The following is a 23,459-nucleotide window of genomic DNA, read 5'->3' as shown; positions in this document are numbered from 1 at the left end:
AAACATCTGCTTGGGAATAGCTCCCCTTTCATCAATAACCATCTTGAAGATAGGAGAGCAAGAGAGCCATCAGCTGCCAGGCTGCTTTATTCTGGAAGGTTCACTGTCATGGGTCTATTTTTTCTGTGTTTTTCTCCATTGGATTCCTTTAAGCTCCTTCAAGACAGGGACCATCTTTTGCCTTAGTGTAGCGCTTAACACAATGCCTGACAACACAAGTTAAGTAAATGATTGCTTATCCTGGTATCTTCCTACCTGCAAAGTTTCCAAAACTGGGTCAGTAGTGACAAGTGGCAGTCTTTCTTTGTCCCTCTTTTGAGTAGGGATGTTGGTAATGTTTGTTATTGATTGGATTGGCTTTTGGATGATTAGATAACTTTTTGTTGTGTTGAGGTAAAACAATGTTTTTTTTTTTTTAATTGTGAATAAGTATTTTTTTTAATTGTGAATAAGTATTGGGTTTATATCCATTGATATAATTCTGTGCTTTTTTTTTAGTTTGAGAATGCAATATTTTGTTATGTTAATAGTTTTTCTGATGTCTAATCGGGCTTCTGCGTCTGGCATAAACTTTGTTTGCCACAGTAAAGTATTTCTAATATATTGCTGTCTTCCATGGGCTGTTTTATTGAGTTGTAATATGGCTGTCTCAATGTGGCTCTAATACTTTTCCATTTATATTCATTGGAGAAATTGATCTGTAAATCCCTTTGAAATCTTATCTTTCTCTGGTTTTAAAATCAGCACCATATTTGTTTCATAAAAGGAATTGGATAATGAGTAATTATGAAACAGGGTAATTTAGGAAACGGAGACTATTTTGTTCTTGAAAAGTTTAGAAAAATTTGGATATGAACTTATTTTGGACTAAGTGAATTGTTTTTGGCTGAGTAATTATTTGATGACTTGTCTTATTTCTTCCTCCAAGATTGGTCTATTTAAATTATTAATTTTCTCTTGTGTCATTTTGAGCAATGTTTATGTTTGCAAGTAAGGATCTATTTAAGAATTTAAGGATCTATTTTGTTAGACCACCAGTGTGTAGGATATCCCCTAATATGATTTATTTTTATTGTGTTTGATGTGATCTCTCCTTTTAAATTTGTGATTAAAGTAATTTGTTCCTTTTGAGGGCAAGTGTTAAATTGTTCATGAAAACAAAACCCTTGGTTTTATCAATTGAATTATTCTATCCTTTATTTCCTTTATTTCTTCTCTAACTTTAATCATGTTCTTGTATTCTTTTGTATTGTTGCTTTATAGGGCCTTTCTGGGGTCATCAGCTTTATGCTTAATTGATTTATTTTTTTCCTTGGTAAAAGAACTTAATATAAATTTGTCTCTTAGTACAGCTTTGAAACACATGTTTCATTATATGGTATTGTAATTATTGTCATTTAAATTTTCTTCTATCTTTTCTGAAATCCTCTGTGACCTAATCATTGTTTATTTTTCAGTTTCCTTGTAATTATCTAAAATTCTTTTTTTATTGTGAACTTAACATCAGTAAATACGAATAATGAATAGCAAGGATATAAAACAACTTATGTTAAGTGTAGTTTTTTTTTTAATGTATATTAAATGGAGCATGGTGGTAACACAAATGCTTTACTTGGCTCTTCGCCTTTTCTGAACTTCTTTCTGCCATCTGTGTATTTTTAAAAATACATGTTTATTGATATCTTTTGTTTTAAGACCACAGAAATACTCCACATTCCTCCACTTTCCTACCTGAAGAGAGCTATCCCTTATAACAAAGCCTTTTTTTAAAAAGCAAGTAAAGAGAAAAAAATCAGTAAAGCTAATCCATGCAATATTGTACATCTCTGGATGTCCCATTTTTGCAAAGCAGTGAAGGGAGATGTCTTTTCATATTTTTTCTTTTGGGCCAGGCTTGTTAGTAATTTTGCAACACTTTCTTTTTTTTAAATCAAATTTTATTGACGGTTTTTGCATTGCTTGATGTATGTTTCTCTTTGCCTGATGTATTTTTCTGCCCTTCCCTATGAAAGATCCATCTTATGTAATGAAAAATAATTTTTTTCTTCCTTTTTTCAGTTTGATGAAATATTTAATGTAATATTTTTCTCCAATTATATGTAAAACAGACTTTAGTATTCTTTCCAGGGCTTTCTAAAACCATCCTGTTCATCATTTTTATAGAACATGAATGTTCATATACCATAGTTTTATAGAACATTAATGTTTATATACCATAGCGTATTCAGATATTCACCAGGTGATGGTCATCTACTCTTTTTCCAATTCTTTGCCACCACAAAAAGAACTGCCACAAATATTTGTGATTATTATGTATTTCTCTCCATCCTATTTTCCCCATTTCTTTCTTCAACTCTTTCCGATTCTCTCCTACTCTCTGACTGTCTCTCTGTATCCCCCTTCTCTCCATCTCCCACCTCTCTTTCCCCTCTCCCCCTCTTCTCTGTTCCCCCATCTCCCTCCCCCCTTCGCTGTCTTCCTCCCCTCCTCTCCCTCCTCTCTTCCTCCTGTTTATCTTCAAAAGCATTTTGCTTCTGACCACAGCCTTCCACTGTCCCTTCTCTCACTTCCCCTACCCCAATTCTCTTTACTCTCCTACTTTCCTGTATGGTAAGATAGATTTCTGTTCCCAAGTGATATTCCCAAGTATATTATTCCCACTTTGATCTCATTCTGATAAGGAAGGGGGAGGGAAACTGTTCCCTTTAAGATTATCACTCTGAAACTGTGTTCCCTTTTGATCTATTATCCCTTTTAGAGTCTCCCCCCAAGAGAAGTTATATTTTGAGGATGCCAAAACCTTTGATTCAATTAGAAATCTTAGTCAATAAGCACCCCCTTGAAGTGTTGTTAATTCCAATAGGAGATCTGGGTCGGATACTGGGAACTTTGGCTTCCTTTCCAACCTGAAGCCTCAAAACTCTTTTTAAAAGGCAGTTTCTAAACTCACTCCTTGCAGAAGGTCCAAAGCAGCTTGCTAGGACCCTGCCCACTGAGAAGGCATTCTCTTCTTAGTGCCAGCCTCCATTTCCCTAGTAGGGTTAGGACTTTCTACTAAAGAAGTCAGTCTCTTAACAAAACTGGCTTCCTATCCAACAATAAACTTTCATTTTTGCCAATTAATATTTGGGTTTCATGGATTCTTTCATGAAGAACCTGTGTGCCTGATCATAAGGGGATTTTAAAAACTCTGACTGCCACTAACCTCATCAATAAGAGTGAGGTTCAAGTGCTCCTCCCATTTCCTTCATCTTCCACTTCACTGTAAAAAATATTTCTTGCCTCTTTTATATATAAGATAATTTAACCCATTCCACCTCTTTCTTTCCCCTTCTTCCATTGTATTCCTCTTACTCACCATTTATTTTTTTTTAGGTATTATACCATAATACTCAACTCATGGCCATGGCTTCTATATAGACTCTTTCAAACTGCTGTAATAATGACATTTTTTTTTAGGAGTTTTACCAGTATCTTCTTTCCATGTAGGAATGTAAACTGTGTAATCTCATTGAGTCCCTTATCATTTTTCTTTCCTGTTTATCTTTTTTTTTTTTTGAGTCATATTTTTTGGGTGGTGTTTGCTCATTTTCCTAGTCTCTTTTCTTGACTTTTAACTTTATGTTAAAGTTGGGCCTGGCTTCCAAAGTGGAGGGGGGGCACAGCCTCCAGCTTCAGGATTTTTGTGTATCTGTTTTCAGAGCTGGTTCTTGGAGGCTATAAGTTTTCAGTTCTTCAAAAGTGGTATTGTTGAAGTTGAGAAAGGATCCCAAAAGTTTGGGGGGGGGGTCACAGACCTGTTTCAAGGTGTCTCAAAAGAATTTGCAGGCTTGAACCCATTTCCTGGTCAAGGGCCAGAGTTTATTGTAATTGTACTGCCAATTGAAGTGGGCTACGTTCCAAAAGGGATTTAGCAAAGTGCTGAGAGAGAGAAGACCCCTTTATCCAGCTTTCTATCATTGACATGCTAATTCTATGGCCCAGAGGTAGGACCAAGGAGTGAAATTTGGTTCTAGATGATCACTATTGTCTCAAGAGCTTGGTCTGTGGGACTATCCTGAGTCCTTTGAAATTGTCTTGGATCATTGTATTGCTGAGAATAGCTAAATCATTCACAGTTAATCATCGCACAGTCAATATTGCTGTTACTGTGTATGATGTTCTCCTGGTTCTATTTACTTTAACATCAGTTCATGCAACTCTTCCTAGGTTTTTTGAAACCATCTTTGTATTTTTTAATAGCACAATAATATTCCAGTATAACCATATACCAGAACTGGTTCATCTATTTTTCAATCAATGGTTATCCCCTCAATTACCAATTTTTATCCATCACAAAAAGGGCTGCTGTAAATATTTTCTTATGAATATGTTCTCTTCCCTTTTATTTAATTTTTTGGGGATACAGACCTAGCAGTGTTATTGGTGGGCCAAATGGTATATGCAATTTTTTTTTTAGCTATTTGGGCATAGTTCCAAATTACTCTCCAGAACAGTAGGATAAGTTCACAACTCCACCAATAGTACACTAGTGTCCCAGTTTTCCCACATCCCCTCCAAATTTTATCATTGTCCTTTTTTGTCATATTCACCAATCTGAGAGGTATGAAGCAGTATCTGGGTTGTTTTAATTTCCATTTCTCTAATCAATAGTAATTTTAAGCATTTTTTTTCATATGACTATAGATGGCTTTAATTTTTCTGTCTAAAAACTGCCTGTTCATATTCTTTGACTATTTACCAATTGGGGAATGACTCATGAGCAGTAGGTCATGAGGTAGAAAAATAATCCTGAACAAAGATAAGGTTCCTAATGAGACTTTTATAAAAAATTGTCAGAGAGACAGAGAAATAATTTTTGACATAGAGCAATCTTGTTCATCCTCCTAGGCCATAACAATTCAACAAACTCAATTAAACAAAATCATATTCTCATACATCCCATAAGGAAAGAAACAGCCTCTATAGATGAACTAAGTTGGGTTATAAATTCAACTACATTTGGAGGTTTTAGTGTAAGCTGATTGAAAGATGTCTCAAAAATAATACAGAGTAGGATCCAATAAAATCCCTTCACAAATAGTTAGCTCTAAATCATGTTGGGGAAGCTCAAAAGTCCCCTTTGGCTTCTTACTGGAGCAACGTCAAAAAGTCTTCTCTTAACATTATCCTTCCGTGAGTCAGGCTTTAGCTATGTGAAACTAATATTTAACAGAAAACAAATTTCTATTAGCCACAATGTTCCTAATGGAATGGCATAAGGAAATAAAAAATGAAAGATTTTCATTAAGGCATGAAGGAAGGAAGCATCTACATGGCATTTGCCAATAATTGTGCTAAACATGTTTACAAATTTTATCCATTGGGTTGATGGACTGCAACAAATGACCATGTCCCTGGCAGCAACCCAGTATCTGAGTGAGCCCCAGTGAAGAACAAATTGACCCAGTATAATTACCTCGTACAGACAGAATTATCTTGTACAGACAGAGCCATCTTGTACTAATTAGCCCGCTCTTTCCATATCTGAAGGTTGTTATAGATGTTAACTCCTGGGGCTATGTTATAGAAACAAGACTGCCAAGACCCACCAGGTGATTTACTAATGCATTAGTCTATTAGCATAGTTAGTGTTCCTTGCTCTGTCCTTTGCCATAACAAGTTCCACTTTTGCCCTTGTAAATTGAGATTTCCTCTAGGAAACTTAACCCATTAGTTAAAGTGTTAAGATTTGCCTCTTGACTTACAGATGGCCCCAGCCTGTGAATTCTTTTCGGATAACCATCTACTTGTACATCTTCATTATCTCATTTTATCTTCATAGCAACCCTGCAAGGTAAATGCTAGAATTATGTCCATGCTGAGGAGAAAGGCCATTTTATCCTGCCTAGGGGAAGGGGAACGAACACTACTTTGATTCCAATCTCCCATCTCCTTCCTTATTCTTAAAGTCCTAAGAAGATTTTACTCTGAGGCCAAACTCCTATAGACTATAAACATGTACCATGACTCCCCTTCCCATTGCAGGGATTCTGATCCCCTAGTGATTATTATTCAGATCCTTTACTCTGTTCCCCATTCTCCAACTTTATTCTCATTCTCCTCACCCAACCCCAGTGTTCTATTCTAAAGCTGCCCATCCCCTTCCACTGTGCTCTCTGTAGTGCCAGTTCTGTAGGTAATACATTTGCTTTCATCTTAAATCTTTTCCTTTCTGACCTCTTTCATCTCCTGGCTCCCCCCCCCCAGGGACCAGTGTTCCTGACCTCCTCTTCTAGAACTGCCTGAACTTTTACTCATTTCTCCTTCTGACCCCATACCCTCTTCACTGGTGGGGGGGAGTTGAAATACTCCTTGGTTCCCATGACCACTTTCAGGTTTTCCCTTATACCTCCATGACTGGGCAACCTCTCCTCCTTTAAGATTTACTCAATCCATATCTACTAGACAATCAAAATTGTGGTATCTATTGTCTACTGACCTCTGAAACACTTCCTTTCTTTCCTCAGTGAGTTCAGTGCCTGGCTCTCAGTGATTAAACATTTGATAAGTTCAAATGTTTATGTTCCAGACCCTATGCTAAGTGCTAGGAAGATGCACCAAAAAAAGGCAAAATAGGGTCCCCTGATCTCAAGGAGCTTACAGTCTAATGGGAAAGGTAACAAGCAAACAAGTGTGTACAACAAACTATATTCAGGATTGATAAGAAATAATTTAAAAAGGAAAGACACTGGAGTTAAGAGGATGGAAAAGGCTTTCTGTAAATGATAAGATTTTAGTTGGGATCAAAAGAAAGCTAGGAAAGCTTGGAGATAAATCAGAAGAGCAGCCAGAGAGAAGAGAGAATGTCTTGATTATGGATCAGCCATAAGGTCAGTGTTAGAGTGTAAGTTAGAGAATAAGGTAAAAAAGACTGTGAGAGTAGGAGGGGATATGATTATGAAAGGCTTTGAATGCTAAACAGAATATTTTGTCTTTGATCCTGAAAGTGATAGGGATCCACTAGAGTTAATTGAGTAGGGGAGAGACATGATCAGATTTTGAGCTTTAGGAAAATCCCTTTGGATTCACATTTTTCCACATGTGAATCATGGTGGGAGAGAAAAATCAGAACAAAAGGGAAAAACCACAAAGTAAAAAAGTGAACTTAGCATGTGTTGATTTATGTTCAGTCTCCATAGTTCTCTCTGGATGTGGATGGCGTTTTTCATCCAAATTTTTTTTTTGCGATTGCCCTGGATCACCAAATTGCTGAGAATTGCTGAGTCTATCCTAATTGATCATTGCACAATTTTGCTGTTGCTGTGTACAATGTTATCTTAGTGGTTCTTGTTTCACTCAGCAGGGGTTCATGCAATTCTTTCCAGTCTTTTCTAAAGTCAGTCTGTTCATCAGTTTTTTATAGAACAATAAATGTCCCATTATTTTCACATACCATAACTTATTCAGCCATTCCCTAATTGATGGGTATCTACTCATTTTTTCAATTCTTTGCCACCACAAAGAGCTGCTACAACCATTTTTGCACATGTGGGTCCTCTTCCCTCTTTTATGATTTCTTTGGGATATAAGCCCAGTAGTAGCACTGCTGAATCAAAAGGTATGTTCTTTGGGCACAGTTCCAAATTGTTCTCCAGAATATTTGAATCCTTTCACAACTCCACCAACAATGCATTAATGTCCCAGCTTTCCCACATCCTCTCCAACATTTATCATTATCTTTTCCTGTCATCTTAGCCAACCTGAGAGGTGTGAGATGGTATTTCAGAGCTGTCTTAATTTGCATTTCTTTAATCAAGAGTGATTTAGAGCATTTTTTCACATGACTTGGAATGATCTTCATTTCTTCATCTGAAAATTGTTCATATCCTTTGACCAAATATCATTTGAGGAATGATGTGTATTCTTATAAATTTGGCTCAGTTCTGTATATATTTGAGAAATAAGACCTTTATTCGAAACACTGGCTCTAAAACTTTTTCCCAGCTTCCTGCTTCCCTTCTAGTCTTGCCTGCGTTGGTTTTGTTTGTGCAAAGTTTTTTTTTTTTTTTTTTCATTTAATGTAATCCAAGTTATCCATTTGGCATTTCATAATGTTCACTAGTTCTTTGGCCATAAATTATTCCCTCTTCTTAAAGATCTGATAGGTAAATTATTTCTTGCTCTCCTAATTTGCCTCTACTGTCACTCTTTATTGAGGGCCCATTTTGACCTTATTTTGGTATGGTAACAACATGTAAATTCGATGATAAGCAATGAATGACTTCAAGGTGGGGCTTTTATGTGTCTACCTCAGCAAAAAAAAGTTGGGCTCTTGCATCTCAATTCTTCCCCAAGGTAGCTAGAATTTGACAATTTGCAGGTAGGGATGTGTGACAGAGGGCAGGTAATATAATAAGCTGCACACTTAGTGTATTCTCCACCAGAGCCTCCCCAACACTGATCAGCAGGGTTGGCCACAATGGGATACCTCGTCATCATAACTTTCAGCTCCTTTTTGTGTATAGTTGAACTAAGATGGAGAAAAATCACCAAAACAGGCTGACTGGCTCCAGTATAAATACAAGTTTATATTCAAACCGTATCTAATACCTCACTGCTGCAGGAAGTCATTTCACATCTCCCTAATTAACTTACTACCTCACTCACCATGGTGCCTTTTTCAAACTGTTTCATCCCTCCTCAGACTTCTCCTGGCTCTCTCTCCTCTTATCCACTTTGCTGAGAATCTTACTGTATATTTTACTGATAAAATTCAGGTTATTTTTCTGAGAACTCACTCTCCTCTCTCCCTCCCCATTTCATGTCATCCAAATGCTTTCTGACACTCTTCCTTCATCTTGTCTCACAGGATGAGGTGCCTCTTTTCCTCACCAAGGTTAACTCCTCTACTTGGGCAAGTGACCACATTCAGTCTCCTCAGCCAATTGTCCACTGTCTCCTTTTATCTTCCTGCTTTTCCTACTCCTACCTCTCATCAGGTGGTCTACTTTCTGTCACCCAGAGACAGGGAGACCATCAATGAACAAGGCACATGAATGTCCAGCAGAGAGATGACTGATAGGATGATAGCTACCAGGGAGGGATGGCTCAAGGAAAGGTTTTGGTTTTTGGTTTTTGGCTTTTTTTAGGATATGAGACACATGGGCATATTATTTATAGGCGATAAGAAACCGAGGGTGGAGGGGAAATTAAGGACCAAATGTATTGGCATGGGAAAGAAAAACTAGCTGGTGGTGCGGGTCCTGCGGCTTTGCGTCCCCAGACCTTACCCATTCAACCCTTCAGCCTCCCTAACCCTTTTCCACCTCAGCTGCATAAGAAAGGTGAGGAAGGTTGGCCTCCAGGTAGGGCTGGTGGGCAGAACTGGTTCGGGCGGTGCCCATCTTTTTATTTTGGGCCCTTCCTCAGTGAACTCCTTGAGGTAAATTGAATTACGCCACCACGTCCCCCCCCCCCACCGGAGGCTTGACGCTTTACGCAAGGGAGAGGCTGGGGAGGGGGGGCGGTTCAATTTCCCCCTCCTCTCGGAATCGCGAAGCTTGAGCTGGCAGCTCCTCAGGTTTGCAGGCTGGATACCCAGGCCCGAATCCCGTCTCTCTCATTGGCCAGCTTCTGGCTCAATCACAAGAGCCCAGAGCGAGGCGCGAGGGAAGCGTTCCCGTTGGCCGGGCGCAAAGACCAATGGGAGCAGCCTATAAGGGGAGGTTGTTCACCCTCCCAGATTCTCTTCAGTCAAAAGGTGACCACGACTGCGTTTGGTTTGGCAGCTCCGGAGCTCTAGGCGGCCTCAGTTGTGAGGTGGGCCTTGCTAGGCCGCATCTCGGGCTGCCCGATGACGGCGGCTGAGACTCGAGGACCTTCGGCGCTTCTTCTCCAAGCCCGCTACAGAGACCCTAGGAGTCTTTCAGAGGGCGTGGGAACCGCAGAATGAGCAGCGGTGAGAGGGGTTTAGGGAGAGGGGGAGGGGTAAGAGGAGACAGTCGGTGGGAGAAAAGGGAAGGGGCTGTAGGAAGAAAAGAGGGGAAGGGGCAGGACAGACGAGGAGGGTTCTGCAGCGGGAGCAGGAGAATAGCTGGAACACGAAAGAGGAGAGGGTGGGGTAGGAGCAGGGGAGAAAAGAAAGCGGGAGTAGGAACAAAAAAGGGGAGGGGGCCAGTTCTAGGGGCAGGAAAAGAGGGTGGAGGAGGCAAGAGCAGGGGAGAAGAGGGAGCGGGAGTGGGAGCAAAAGAGGGGAAGGGGCCAACTGCACAGATAGGGGAGGGGGCCAACTGTAGAGATAGAAGGGAGGGGACCACCTGCAGGACTAAGAGAGGGGAGGGGGCTACCTGCAGGACTAAGAGAGGGGAGGGGGCCAACTGCAAAGATAGGAGAAGACGGGGGGGGGCAACTGCAGAGATAGGAGAAGACGGGGGGCCAACTGCAGAGATAGGAGAAGACGGGGGGCCAACTGCAGAGATAGGAGAAGACGGGGGGGGGGCCAACTGCAGAGATAGGAGAAGACGGGGGGGGGCAACTGCAGAGATAGGAGAAGACGGGGGGGGGCAACTGCAGAGGTAGGAGAAGGGAGGGGGCCACCTGCAGGAGTAAGAGAAGGGAGGGGGCCACCTGCAGGAGTAAGAGAAGGGAGGGGGCCACCTGCAGGAGTAAGAGAACGGAGAGGCGGGAGGGAAAGCAAAAGAAGGGAGAGGACCAACTGCAGGAGCAAGAGAGGGGAGGGGGCCAGCTGCAGGAGCAGGAGAGGGGAGGGAGTCAGCTGCAGGAGCAGGAGAGGGGAGGGGGCCACCTGCAGGAGCAGGAGAGGGGAGGGGGTCAGCCGCAGGAGCAGGAGAGGGGAGGGGGTCAGCCGCAGGAGCAGGAGAGGGGAGGGGGCACCTGCAGGAGCAGGAGAGGGGAGGGGGGCACCTGCAGGAGCAGGAGAGGGGAGGGGGGCACCTGCAGGAGCAGGAGAGGGGAGGGGGGCACCTGCAGGAGCAGGAGAGGGGAGGGGGGCACCTGCAGGAGCAGGAGAAGGGAGGGGGCACCTGCCGGAGTAGGAGAGGGGAGGAGGGGCACCTGCAGGAGTGGAAGAGGGAGGAGGGAGGGATCAGGAAAGGGGAGGGGGCGGTGAGAGGGAAGAGGGCGGGATCAGTGGAGGGGAGGAGCGGAGAGAGCTGGGAGATGGGCGGGATTAGGGGCGGGGAGAGGGAGGAGGGCGGGATTAGGGGCGGGGAGGGAGCGGTGGTGAGCGGCTCGCTCTGGCAAGTCCGAAACGGGACCAGTCTTTCTCTCCTCTTTACCATCTGCCTTTTCCTTGGCCAGTCCTTCTGAAGTTCCAACCTTTGACGTGATTTTCTCTGTTAGGAATTTATGATCCAAACATCTGTCTGTCTGTCTGTCTTTTTGATCTTCTGATTTGGCGACTTCTTTGGCTTCGTCACTTCTGAACCTTCCCCCACTCCCACTCCTACCCCCCAGCTGCCGTGGGGTGGAGTGGGTGGGATAAGGTTCTATTGTACTTGGCTTGTTCTGTCTCCGGGTGGCTCGTGCACGGCACACCTGAACAAAGAAGCAAATTGAAAGCCAGCTGTTTGCACTTCCCCTCTCCTCCCACCCCTGGTCCCGCGGGGGTTTCTAGGCCGAAGCCGGGGTGCCGTGGGCAGCCCTGCTTTTGACCTGGGGGCTTCACCTGGGATCCTAGCGCTTGCTTCCTCTAGCTAAACCTAGTCTTGGCACTCCTGTCTGCACCTGAATTGCCTTATCTTTAAAAACTAGATTACCCTTTTAGCTCAAAATCGATGATTCTCATAATTAATAATGTCTGGCTGAGATTCTGTTTCATCTCTGTTTAAAAGTTTGTGTGTAGTGTATTTTTAAAGTCTGTTTGCTAATATCTCACAGCACATGGTAGAGTCAAATATTTGATTGGAATCATGTTAAAGACATCTGAATCCAGTGTTTTCTCTTTTTGCAGTAGTTATGAAATAACTAAAATGTCTATGCTTCTAAAATGGGAAAAAAAAAAAAAAAAAAGCAGTTCCAGATATTTGGTTAAATTTGACCTGAATTTTCTGTGGATTCTGTTCTGCTCGTCGGGGCCATTGTTCAGTAACAGGTGTATGCCATCTCAGGTTTGAAGCCATTTTGCATTTCTAACATGTATAAACCATAGTTTGCAGCTTTATGAGAAGGATCCAAAACTAGGAGCCCTGGAAGTCAAGGAGATGAAGCTTGCTCACTTCCTGGAAGGTTAGGATTGTTTTGGCACCATGTTGACCACTTGTGGCCCTCAGGGTTTGATACTGGGAGGAAAATGGTATTCTTAAGCTTCCCAGTCATTATTTGTGATTTAGGAATCTGGGTTTGTCCTGCCAAAGAAACTGCAGCCCCTGAAAGTGTGTGGTGTTCTGTTCAGTTCGTTTTTTGTATTTCAGAGTTCTTTCCCATCTTTACATCAGGATCAGAACTTGAAAGCCCTCTCTACCAGAGCACTAGAGTGTGGCAGGAACCAGATTCAAATGGAATTGGGAAATGTTTAACAAAATAAATTAAAATACTGGAGTATATTGATGGTGATACTATTTGATTTGCAAAGTTAACATAGGGCATACTAGGATCCTTAGTTTAGGAGTTTTGACTCCACCACCCTATTCGATTAAAGGTGCAATTTTTCCCCTGAAAGGGTTAAACTCGGCTTTGCTGGATAAGGTACTCTTGTTTGGGAATTTGTATTTTTTTTTTTTTTTTTTTTTACCTTTTGGAAGATCATGTTTCAAAATCTTTATTTATAATCCAGGTTGCCAGGCTTAAATGATCGAGACTTTGGTTCTTTGTGTAATAGTAATTACTGGCCCCCCACCACCCAAAGGCCAATTATTACATTTCACCCCTTGCTGAGGGTTCTCTGGTAACCTTAAGAAGGTCTGGGAGTTAAGGTATATAGTCTTTGTCATTGGCTCAAGCTCTCATCAGTACATGATTCCCAATTTTAGGGGTCCCCTATACCCTAGTTCCATTTAAACATTAACAATCCAATTAGCTTTTTTTTTCAAAGAAACATTTACTTCTAAAGTATGGCAAACACAAACATACAGATAAAATCCTCCAGACTTCATAGTTGGGGGAGATGAGGTAGATTAATATCACAGTTTAGTTCATTTCCTATATAGCATTAATCCCACCAAGTTCTAGACTCCTTTCTCCCACCTTTGGCTTCTGTCCCAGGACCCTGGCTTTTCCAGGGCTTCCTTCCATGTGACTTGGAATCCTGGCTCCAAGGTCCCTTACTCCAGTCTTCCTGCATCTAGAACTGAAAAGGACAAAGGAAACAGATCAAACCTCAGGCCTGGACCTTAGAACCATAAACCTAAAAGAAGGAGGGGAAGGTACTCTTTTTCTCCCCAATTTAGCAACTGACCATACCCCCAGGTGCCTCTGGTCAGGTATTGTGGTTATCTAGCTGATGAACCACGAGGCCATCACAGGCTGTCTGGTGTCTGCCACTAGAGGGCCTCTCTCTTAGGCAATCTGGGCATGCTCCCAAACCCCATTTCAAATAAAATACAATACATAGATAGGGTTACAAAGGAAACCAGTTATTCAGAAATACAATCTGGAACTGGGATAACTTGCAATCCAGTGGTGGGTCTAGTAACTACAGTCATTTTGAAGCAGGGTTAAGTGTAAATGTAACAGCAGTAATGAGATGGAAAAATATCTGGGATTTCTGTTGGTGACAGTCATGGGTCCTGCTAGGATTACTGTGGTCTGGTACCTATATTCCTAATTTAAGGAAATGCTAAATTGCAGTTAGAGATTAGTGAAAATAATGATGTCATTTTGTCCCATTCAGACTCTCGTCTCATTCATGTTCCATGGATTCCAGGTTAAGAACTCCTGATCTAGAGTTTTGGTTACTGGTATATTTCTATATTGTCATATAGCCTGTATCACTTATTTTTTAGGTTTTCTAAGTCAATATGCAGCAGGATATGCAAGGATCCTTACTGTTAGTGGCCCTATTTCTATTTGAGTTTATCACCATTGTTATGGAGGAAAGTCTGCTGGGTTTGGAGTCAGGAGACTTTGACATTGGAAGTCTAACCCTGGCACTCTGGCATATACTTGTGGGGCTTTAGGTGAGTCATTTAACTTGGTGGAGTCTTAGCTTCTGCATATGTAAAGTGGTAATAATAAATATTGGTTCTATTTGTCTTTCAGGGTACTTTTGAGGATGTTTCTGGCATGTTTTGGGAACAGGACATGTTTGCAAAAATATTAACTTGTTTTATAATATTACAACTAGCATAATTATTTTAATGCTTTTTATTTTATTATGTAGGCTCTTTTGCAATATTACAATCCCTTACATTACCAGTATTACTTCTACTACATTATAGGGCTCAGGTTTGGGTTTTTTTCTCTTGCTATATTTTATTTGCCAGTGTTTGTTATATCTAATATTTTTTGCATTGCTATTTCTTAACACTATTGATTTGTAGTTCTCTGTCTGCCTTATTCTCAACAGGTCTGCACATCAGGACTATATTTACTTCATAGAGTCAGGGACAACACCATCTTTTTATTTGATTTTGTATTCTTCTGATATAATTCATTTCTGAATCCTAACACCATCCTTTTATCTGGCAGCTGAATAATGATTTGCTCATTGTTGATTATTTTGTCAATTTGGGTATCCATTTTTTGTAAATAGTTATCTCTATATTCTCTGTTTTGTTGCCACCTGTGTGGTAATATTCTCAATCTTTATATCATCTTCATTCCTTGTGATTTCCCCCTTTCTCTTTTCCAATTTTGAAGTTGGGATTTTTTTTTTTTTATTACATGTGCCAGTGGTTTATCCATTTTATTTATCTTTTTTTTTAACAACCAACTCTTTTGTTAATTTAGTGATTTTTTATTTGAAAAATGTTTTGGTTCATTTATCGTTTAATTCTAGCAATTTTCTGTTTGGGGCTCATTTTGGAGGTATTGAGCTGTTTATTTTTAATTTTTTAGAAAAATATTAAGTCAACTCATAAACATTTCCTATTCCCCCTCCCCTCGATATAAATTGGCCCCTGAATATTGCTTTAGCCTTGTCCAATAAAGTTGATATTACATAATTGTGGTTTCCTGTAATTAATTTAATTTTTAACACATGCATTATTGAGACATTTTATTTTCCATAAAGGCCTTCATTTATTAAGTGTATTTCTCCTTTTAATAACTTTTTATTATATGGTGATTTAAAAACATATTTAAGACTTATTTGTTTTGTCCATTTTTGTGAATGATTTCTGTGTATTTGGGAAAAAAATATTTTCTTCCTTTTCCCCATTGAGTTCTATCAAATCTACCTTTTTTTAGCACTCTGTTCACATCTGCAATTGCTTTCTTATTAATCTTTTTTATTTGATTTTTCATGTTAGCAGGATGTCAAAGTTTCCCACTGTTTATTGTATTATATGCATTTTTTTTGTAATTCAATACATTTTCATTTATAAAGTACCTTGCTGTGTCATTAGGTGTACATATGCTTAATAGTGATATCCTCTTCATTGTCAATGACACTTTTTAATTTTTCTTTATTTTTCGATATTTTAATTTCTATTAAGCTCAAATATTTGAATAAAAAATACAAAAAGTGAAAAGAAACTAAGCAAAAAGTAATTGTGAATGATTATAATGTAACTGCAGAAAGAGACTGTGTAAACTTTTTCTGAGATCTTAACAAAGATGGTTTATGCATTTGACATAGTTCTGTTGCGGTTAATATTGTCTTTATGTCTTTTTATGAGAGGCAGCATGGCAAAGTGAATAGGGATCCAGTCTTTGATGCAGGAAGACCTGGGTTCAAGGCCTGTCTCCGACTGGTCAGGTGACTGTAGGCAACTCATGTGACTTTAGTTCTCTTGGCAATTGTCTAAAGCTCCAATAGGGTGGACTTTCCTCACCACAGAGTTCGCTATGACAGTGAAATACTAGGACTCATAGCCATCCTGGCCTTGTTTTTCACAACTGGAAGCAGAGAGTGTGTTCTCTTTTGACTTCTTTCTTCACTGGGTTGTCACTATACTTCCTAAGTTTTCCTTGAGGTCAAGAATGTTTTGATCGTTGTGTTCTCAATATGAAGTGTGATACTTAGAAGTCCTGACATATATTTAGCTTTCAAATAATTGCTTGAATTTAATTTTTAAAATTGTTCATGTTTATCATTTTATTATCGTTTAATATTTAATTGCCTTCATATAACATTTTTTCATTCATTCAGGAAACATTTTTTAAGCATTTGCCAGGCACTGTGCTTAAGTGCTAGGGATACAAAAAGAGGCAAAAGACAGCCCCTCACCTCAGAGAGGACCTCACAGTCTAATGGGAGAGACAACATGCAGACAAATACATACAAAGCAAGCGCTATATGGGATAAATAGGAAATAATCAACAAAGGAGAGACACTGGAATGAAGAGGGGTTGAGAAAGGCTTCCTATAGAAAGTGGATTTTAATTGGGACTCCTCCAGGGAGGAGAATAGGGGGAATGGAGGAGAGAGAATGTTCTGGGTATGTGGGACAGCCAGAGGGAATGTCTGGAGCTGACAGATGGAGTGCCTTGTTCGTGGAACAGCCAGGAGGCCAGAGTCACTGGATCAAAGAATACCTGTCTGGGAGTAAGGTATAAGAAGACTGGAAAGGTAGGAGGGGATAGGTCATGAAAGGCATTGAATGCCTAGCAGAACATTTTATATTTGTTCCTGGAGGTATTAGAAGCCCTTAGAGTTTATTGAGGGGGGGTGATGCAATCAGACATGCACTTTAAGAGATTCACTTTATTAGCTGAATGGAAAATTAGTCATAAAGGGCTAAACAAGGATAAACTTTATATAGTAATACAGGAAGCTGATATATGTGTCATCAAGAATCACAGAGGGAGATGAGGCTTGACAGTAGTTTGTTACATTTTGATGATAGGAAATGAAAAATAGAAAAGGAGGGAAAGAGACCTGGGTGAGGGAGGTGGAGATAGGAGAGGAAGAATGGGGAAAATAACCTTAGTTGGGTTTATACAAATAAGGAGGAAGGGGTGCAAGAGAGAGAGGATAACACGAATCTTTCATCTAAACTAGTCAAAGGAGGGAAGAGTATACACTTTTGGATACAAAAATACATTTCATTCAATAGGGAAACAGAAAAAGGTAGGGGATAAGAGAGTGGGTAGACTAGGGGAGGGATTAACCGGAAGGAAAGATGGGGTATGAAAGAAAGAGAAAAGTAAAAAATTAGTATGGAAGAGATAACTAAAAATCATAGTTTTAATCTAATAAATTCACCCATAAAACAGAAAAGGATAGCAAATTGCATTAGAAAACAGAATTCAAACAATGTTATTTACAAGAAACACTTGAAATAGAAATACACAGAATTACAATAAGTGGTTGAAGCAAAATCTATTACACTTCCACTGGTGTAAAAAAAAGGCAAGAGTTGCAATCATGATCTCTGACAAAGCACCAAGCAAAATAGTCTTTAAAAAGAAGCAGGAAAATTGCATTTTGCTAAAAGGTACCACAGACAGTAAATTAATATCAAGACTAAATATAAATATGCCAAATATTATGGCATCTAACTACATAAATAAGTTAAACAGGGAGAAACAAAACAAATAGATGTGACTAGAATTTGAGGAAATTATTTAAATGAAAATGGTGGATACCACTTAATCAGCTATGCATAATACCTTCACAAAAATGGATTATTAGGCTATGAAAGTTTTATACATGCAGAAATAGTACATGCATTTTAAAAAACCACAATGCAATTAAAAGTATATGCAGTAAAGGACATTCATTAAATGATTGACATTTAATTAGAGACTAAATAACTTATTCCTATAGAATGGGCAAAGAGCAAGTCATAGAAACAGTTTTATTAAAGATGACAACATATTGACATGTTTTAAGATGTAACTATAGTTGCCTATAACAAAAAATTCATATCTAAAACATTAGTAAAGGAGAAAGGTCAACAAATTGGGCATGCAAATAAGATAAAAATTAAAAGCCCACTAGAAAACCAACAAATTAAGAAAATCCCAATTAAAAATTAAAACACACTATATATATCCCCTTAAAAAACCCTGAAATTCATTTGGGGGGGTAATAAGATAGATAAACATAAGCTTACTTTATTTAAAAAAGGAAACCAAATTACTAGCATCAAAAATGAAAAAGGTGAGTTTATAACTAATGAAGAAATAAAAGTAAATATTATATACCAATAAAACTGACAATCCAAATGAAATAGATGAATATTTATAGAATGTACAATATCCATATTAACAGAATGAGAAATAGAGGATTTAAATAAGCCAATCTTTGAAAAAGAAACTGAACAATCCATAAATTAAAAGAAAAAAAAAGAAAAAACAAGAACAGATGGATTTATAAGCAAGTTCTCAAACCTTTAAAGAACAATTCCAAAATAAACTGAAAAGGTAGGAAAAATAAGGAGTCCTAACAAATTAAAATACAAATACAGTCTTGATATCAAAACTAGGAAGAATCAAAGCAAAGAAAGAAAACTGGATTAATATCCCTAATGAATGTTTATGGTAAAAAAAAAAAAAAAAAAAAGCAAGGAGACTAGTAACACATTACTGTAAAAAGATTATCTACTTTGATTAGCTGGATTTGTATCAAGAATACAGATCTGGGAAACTATAAGCCTAATTAACTATATAAGAACAACAAAAATTATTATTATATTAATAGATGCAGAAAAAGTGACAAAATATAAAACCCATTCCAGTTTAAAACAAAATACTAGGAAGTATAATAAATGGAAATTTCCTTGATATGACAAGTATCTCTCTAAAACCAAGAGTTAGTATAATCTTTACTAGAAATAAACTAGAGGCCTTTCCAATAAAATCAGTGGTGAAACTAGGAGGTCCATTATCATCATTACTATTCAGTATGACAATAGAATGACAAAGTGGAATTAAGCACAGGCAAAGAGTAAACAAAATTATTACGGTTTTTTTAGGGCAATCAGTTAAGTGGCTTGCCCAAAGTCCTACAGCTAGTTATGTGAGGGTGTATTTAAACTCGGGTCCTCCTGACTGCAAGATTGTGGCTCTATCCACTGTACCACCTAGCTGTCCCCAAAGTATTTTTGAAAATGATGTGATAGTTTACTTAGTAAACCTTAGAATAAACTAAAATTAATTGAAACAGTTAACACCTTAGCAAAGTTACAGGATATAAAATAAACTCACATAAATCATTAGTATTTTTATGTTTCTAACAAAATTTGGTAGGAAGAAATAGAGAAATTCCATTAAAAATAACTACAGAAAGAATAAAATATTTTGGAGTTTGTCTGCCAAGGCACACACAGGAACTAAACACAATTACAAAACATTCTTTTCATAAATAAACGCAGGTTTAAATGATTGGAGAAACATTCATTGATTATGAATAGACTGAGTCAATGTAATAAAATGATGATATTATTTAAATTAATTTACTTATTTGGTGCCATTTCAATCAAAATGCTAAAAGATTATTTTCTGGAGGGAGAAAAAAATCCCTTAGTAGGACACAAGATGAAGAATCTTAAGAGAATTATTGAAAAAAGTGGTAAGGATGGGGATATAGTAGTCCTATATTTTAAACCATAATACATAGCAGTAATCATCAAAATAATTTGGTACTGGTTAAGAAATAGGTTGGTCGTTGTTAGATTAATTATACAATATACAGAAACACATGAGTGCAATGCCCTGGTGTTTAATAAACCCAAAGTACTAACCATTGGGATCAAAAAGAAAAATCACCATTTGACAAAGCCTGTTGGAAAAACTGGAAAGAAATCTAGCAGAAACTAAGTATATACCAACATCTTATACCAAAGTAAGTTCCACATAGTTCCAATGAGAACCTCCACATAGGTTCATGACTTAGACTTAAAGGGTACCATCATAAGTTAAAGGAGTAAATAAAAAAAGTATTTGTCAAATAGGGATAGAAAAGATCACAGAAAATAAACTGAACAGTTGATTACATAAGATGTAAAAGGTTTTCCAAACCAGATATAAAAGTTATAAAAGTAACAGATAAATGGTAGAGGGGGGAAATCTTTGAAACAAATTTCCCTGAATGTATTCAAATGTATAAGAATCAGAATAAATCCCCAATTAATAAATGGTTAAAGCATATGAGCAGGCAATTTTCAGAGGAAGAAAGCAAAGCCATTAACAGCCATAAAAAATGCCCTAAGTAACTATTTAGTGAAATGAAAGTTAAAATAACTCTGAGGTAGCACCTCATACTCACCAGATTCTCAAAGTTGACCCCCCAAAATAGCAAATGACAAATGTTAGAGAGGCTTTGAGAAGGAAGATAGATATATTAATGCACTGCTGCTAGAGCTGCCCCCAAAGTTATTAAACTATGCTTTGACCTAGAAGTATCACTACTGGGTCTGCATCACAAATTGATCAACAAAATAGGAAAAAAATCTATGTGTACAAATATATTTTACCAGCTATTTTTTTTTTGTGATGACAAAGAGTTGGAAATTGAAGGCATGCCCCTCAGTTGGGCAATGGCTAAACAGTTAAGATATATGAATGTGATGTAATACTATGATACTATAAGAAATGATAATGGGGACAGTTTGAGAAACCTGAGAAGACTTATAAAAAGATAAATTGAGCAAAACCAGGAGAGCAATTTATACAATAACAGTAATATTATAAATACAAACAACCTTGAAAGACTCAGAAACTCTGATCAACATTATTAATGACTGGCCAATTCCAGAGGCCTCATGATAAATCATGCTTGACACTCTCCACAGAAAGGTGATGAAACCAGTGAGACTTTTTTTTTTCCACAGATGTGAATCTGTGGTGGGAATTTGTTTTGCTTGATTATGCATGTTCATAATAGGTTTTTCTAGCTTTTTCAATGAGAGGGGGGACGTGAAGTGGGAAAGAGAAAAGATGGATTTTCATTTGAAAATAAAATTTAAAAAGTAAAAAATGTATAGTCCTTTAAAAAAAATCTAGAAAAACAACCAATTAAGGACACCAATTAAACACAAAAGAGAAGTTCTAAAAATTAAAGACAATATTGAAAAATTAAAAGAAAAAACAGCATCGAATTAAGAATTAAAACTAGGAGTTGGGTTTTTATTTTGAGAAAAATAGAGTAGATTAACAATTAATTTAATTTTTAAGAGGAAAACTAGATTACCAGTATCAAAAATGAAGAGAAATTCATAAGAAACGAAGAAAGGAAATTATTAGAAGTTATTTTGCCCAACAATTTACCAATGAAACTGATAAGTAAATGGATAAATATTTATAAAAATTGACTGTCTAAATTTTACACAGATTCTATCAAATATTAAAAGAAAATGAAATCTAGTATATATATAACAATTCATTTGTATCCTACAAAATCCTTTCTATGATAAAGAAATTCATCTTGGTTTCTAAATCAGTCAGAAGCAGAATGGGGAAAATAAAACCAGTGCATATTGATAGAAAAATGAAATATTTGTGAAGAGGCTAATGCAACATATCAAAAAGATTATACACTATACCCAGATCAGATTTATATCAGGAATGCAGGGTTGGTTCAATAAACTATAAACATAATAAATGACACTAATAATGATAAAAATCATGATTATTTCAGTAGATACATAAAAATCTATAAAAATACATCTATTTTAATTTTTAATGCACTAGAAAATGAGGAAAATGAACCTTTCCCTAATATGTTTAATAGTATTTCTGAAAATAAAAATCAACATAATATGTGAAGATCAAGGAGTTTTCCACTGAGATCAGTGGGGAAGCAAAGATTTCTGTGATCACTATTATTTGACATAGTACTATAAATGTTAGGTATAGAAATAAAATTTTTAAAAAGTAAGGGGAATAGGCAAAGAAGAAATGAGATTCTTTTTGTTTGCAGATGTTGTAATAGTTTATTTAGAAAAACTTGGAGAATCTATTAAAAATTAAAATAAAGAGACAGCTAGGTGGTACAGTGGTTAGAGCACCAGCTCTGAAGTCAGGAGGACCTGAGTTCAAATTTGGCCTCAGACACTTAAACATTTCCTAGCTGTGTGACCCTAGGCAAGTTATTTAACCTCAATTGCCTTAACAAAAAAATTAAAAGTTAAAATAAAATATTATTAGCAAAATTCATACAAAATAAACCCATATAAATCATGTGCATTTCTGCATATTAACAACAAAATTCAGGAGCAGCTAGGTGGCGCAGTGGATAAAGCACCAGCCCTGAAGTCAGGAGGACCAGAGTTCAAATATGATCTCAGACACTTAACACTTCCTAGCTGTGTGACCCTGGGCAAGTCATTTAACCCCAGGGGTGGGGGAGGGAGGGATTCAGCAGCAAAAGATGGAAATATATATATATAAAATGTCTTAGGCAAACTTCCAAGTATTTTATATATTTACATATCTATATTCATTCAGGAACTATATGAATACAAATATACAGCATTCTTTACAATAAAGACAGGTCTAAATAAGTTACGAAATAGTAATTGCTTATGAGTACATCAAGCCAATACAATAAAAAATATTACCTAAATTATTTAAATTGCTGACTTAGTGCCATTCCAGTCAGAATAATGAAGAATTACTTTAATAAATTAGGGGGGGGGGAAATAAAATTCATTTGAAATTAAAAAAAAAAAAAAGTCAAGTGCCTCATGGAAAATAATGAAAAGAGAGGGGAAGGAAGGAGACCTAACAATATTAGACCTCAAAGTATAGGAAGAAGTAGCAATCATCATTGTGGTTTGAAATTTGAAAATAAAGTCGATCAACAAACAGAATGGGGAAACTCCATATCAAAGAACACTAAATATACTAGTACTTTATTTTTTGAAATAAATTTTATTAATATCTTTTGATCACTTTACTTGACAAAAAAATTTTCCTTCTCAACTGTCTCAGAGAATCACTTTATGTGATAAATAACATTTTAAAGAATATAAATAAAGTCAACAAAGGTGATCAATTCATTTAAAAAATTTGAAAATGGGTAATGCATCATCCCCATGACCCTCCCATCTCTGCCAAGGAATGGGGCAGAAGTGTCTTCTCATATCTCTTCCTTTAAATGCTGGAGGATTAAAAACGGAATATCCAACTAGGCAAAAATATTCTAAGGCTGCTCAAGGATAAAAATGGAACAAGGATCATAAACAAGAAAAACGTGGGAAAATTTGCTTAAACCATTTCAACAAACTGTTCTATTCAGGACAGTGCAAGTGCCATACTTGGACCCTAATATTTTCAGTCGTTGTGGTGCTCCTTAAAAAGCTTAAAATGATGATAAAGTCAGCCAGTTAACAAGCATGATTGAGCTATAACTGGGACTCTCTGAGAGATCTGCAGATTTTGGAAGTCTGCAGAGGAATGACCAGGATAGG

At 37.7% G+C, this 23,459-nt stretch overlaps 1 long non-coding RNA gene across 1 annotated transcript; it reads left to right on the top strand.

Moving 5' to 3' along the window:
- The first annotated feature begins 9,712 nt into the window (after positions 1–9,712).
- On the top strand, positions 9,713–22,728 carry LOC141548660 (uncharacterized). The gene is made up of 2 exons (XR_012484018.1): positions 9,713–9,940; positions 13,944–22,728. It is a non-coding gene; the product is annotated as an uncharacterized LOC141548660 (long non-coding RNA).
- Positions 22,729–23,459: the final 731 nt, after the last annotated feature.

The sequence above is a fragment of the Sminthopsis crassicaudata genome, chromosome X (genome assembly GCF_048593235.1).
Source record: "Sminthopsis crassicaudata isolate SCR6 chromosome X, ASM4859323v1, whole genome shotgun sequence".
Classification (NCBI taxonomy): Eukaryota; Metazoa; Chordata; class Mammalia; order Dasyuromorphia; family Dasyuridae; genus Sminthopsis; species Sminthopsis crassicaudata.
Note: the sequence above shows the minus strand (reverse complement) of the source record. Positions and strands in the feature narration are given on the sequence as shown.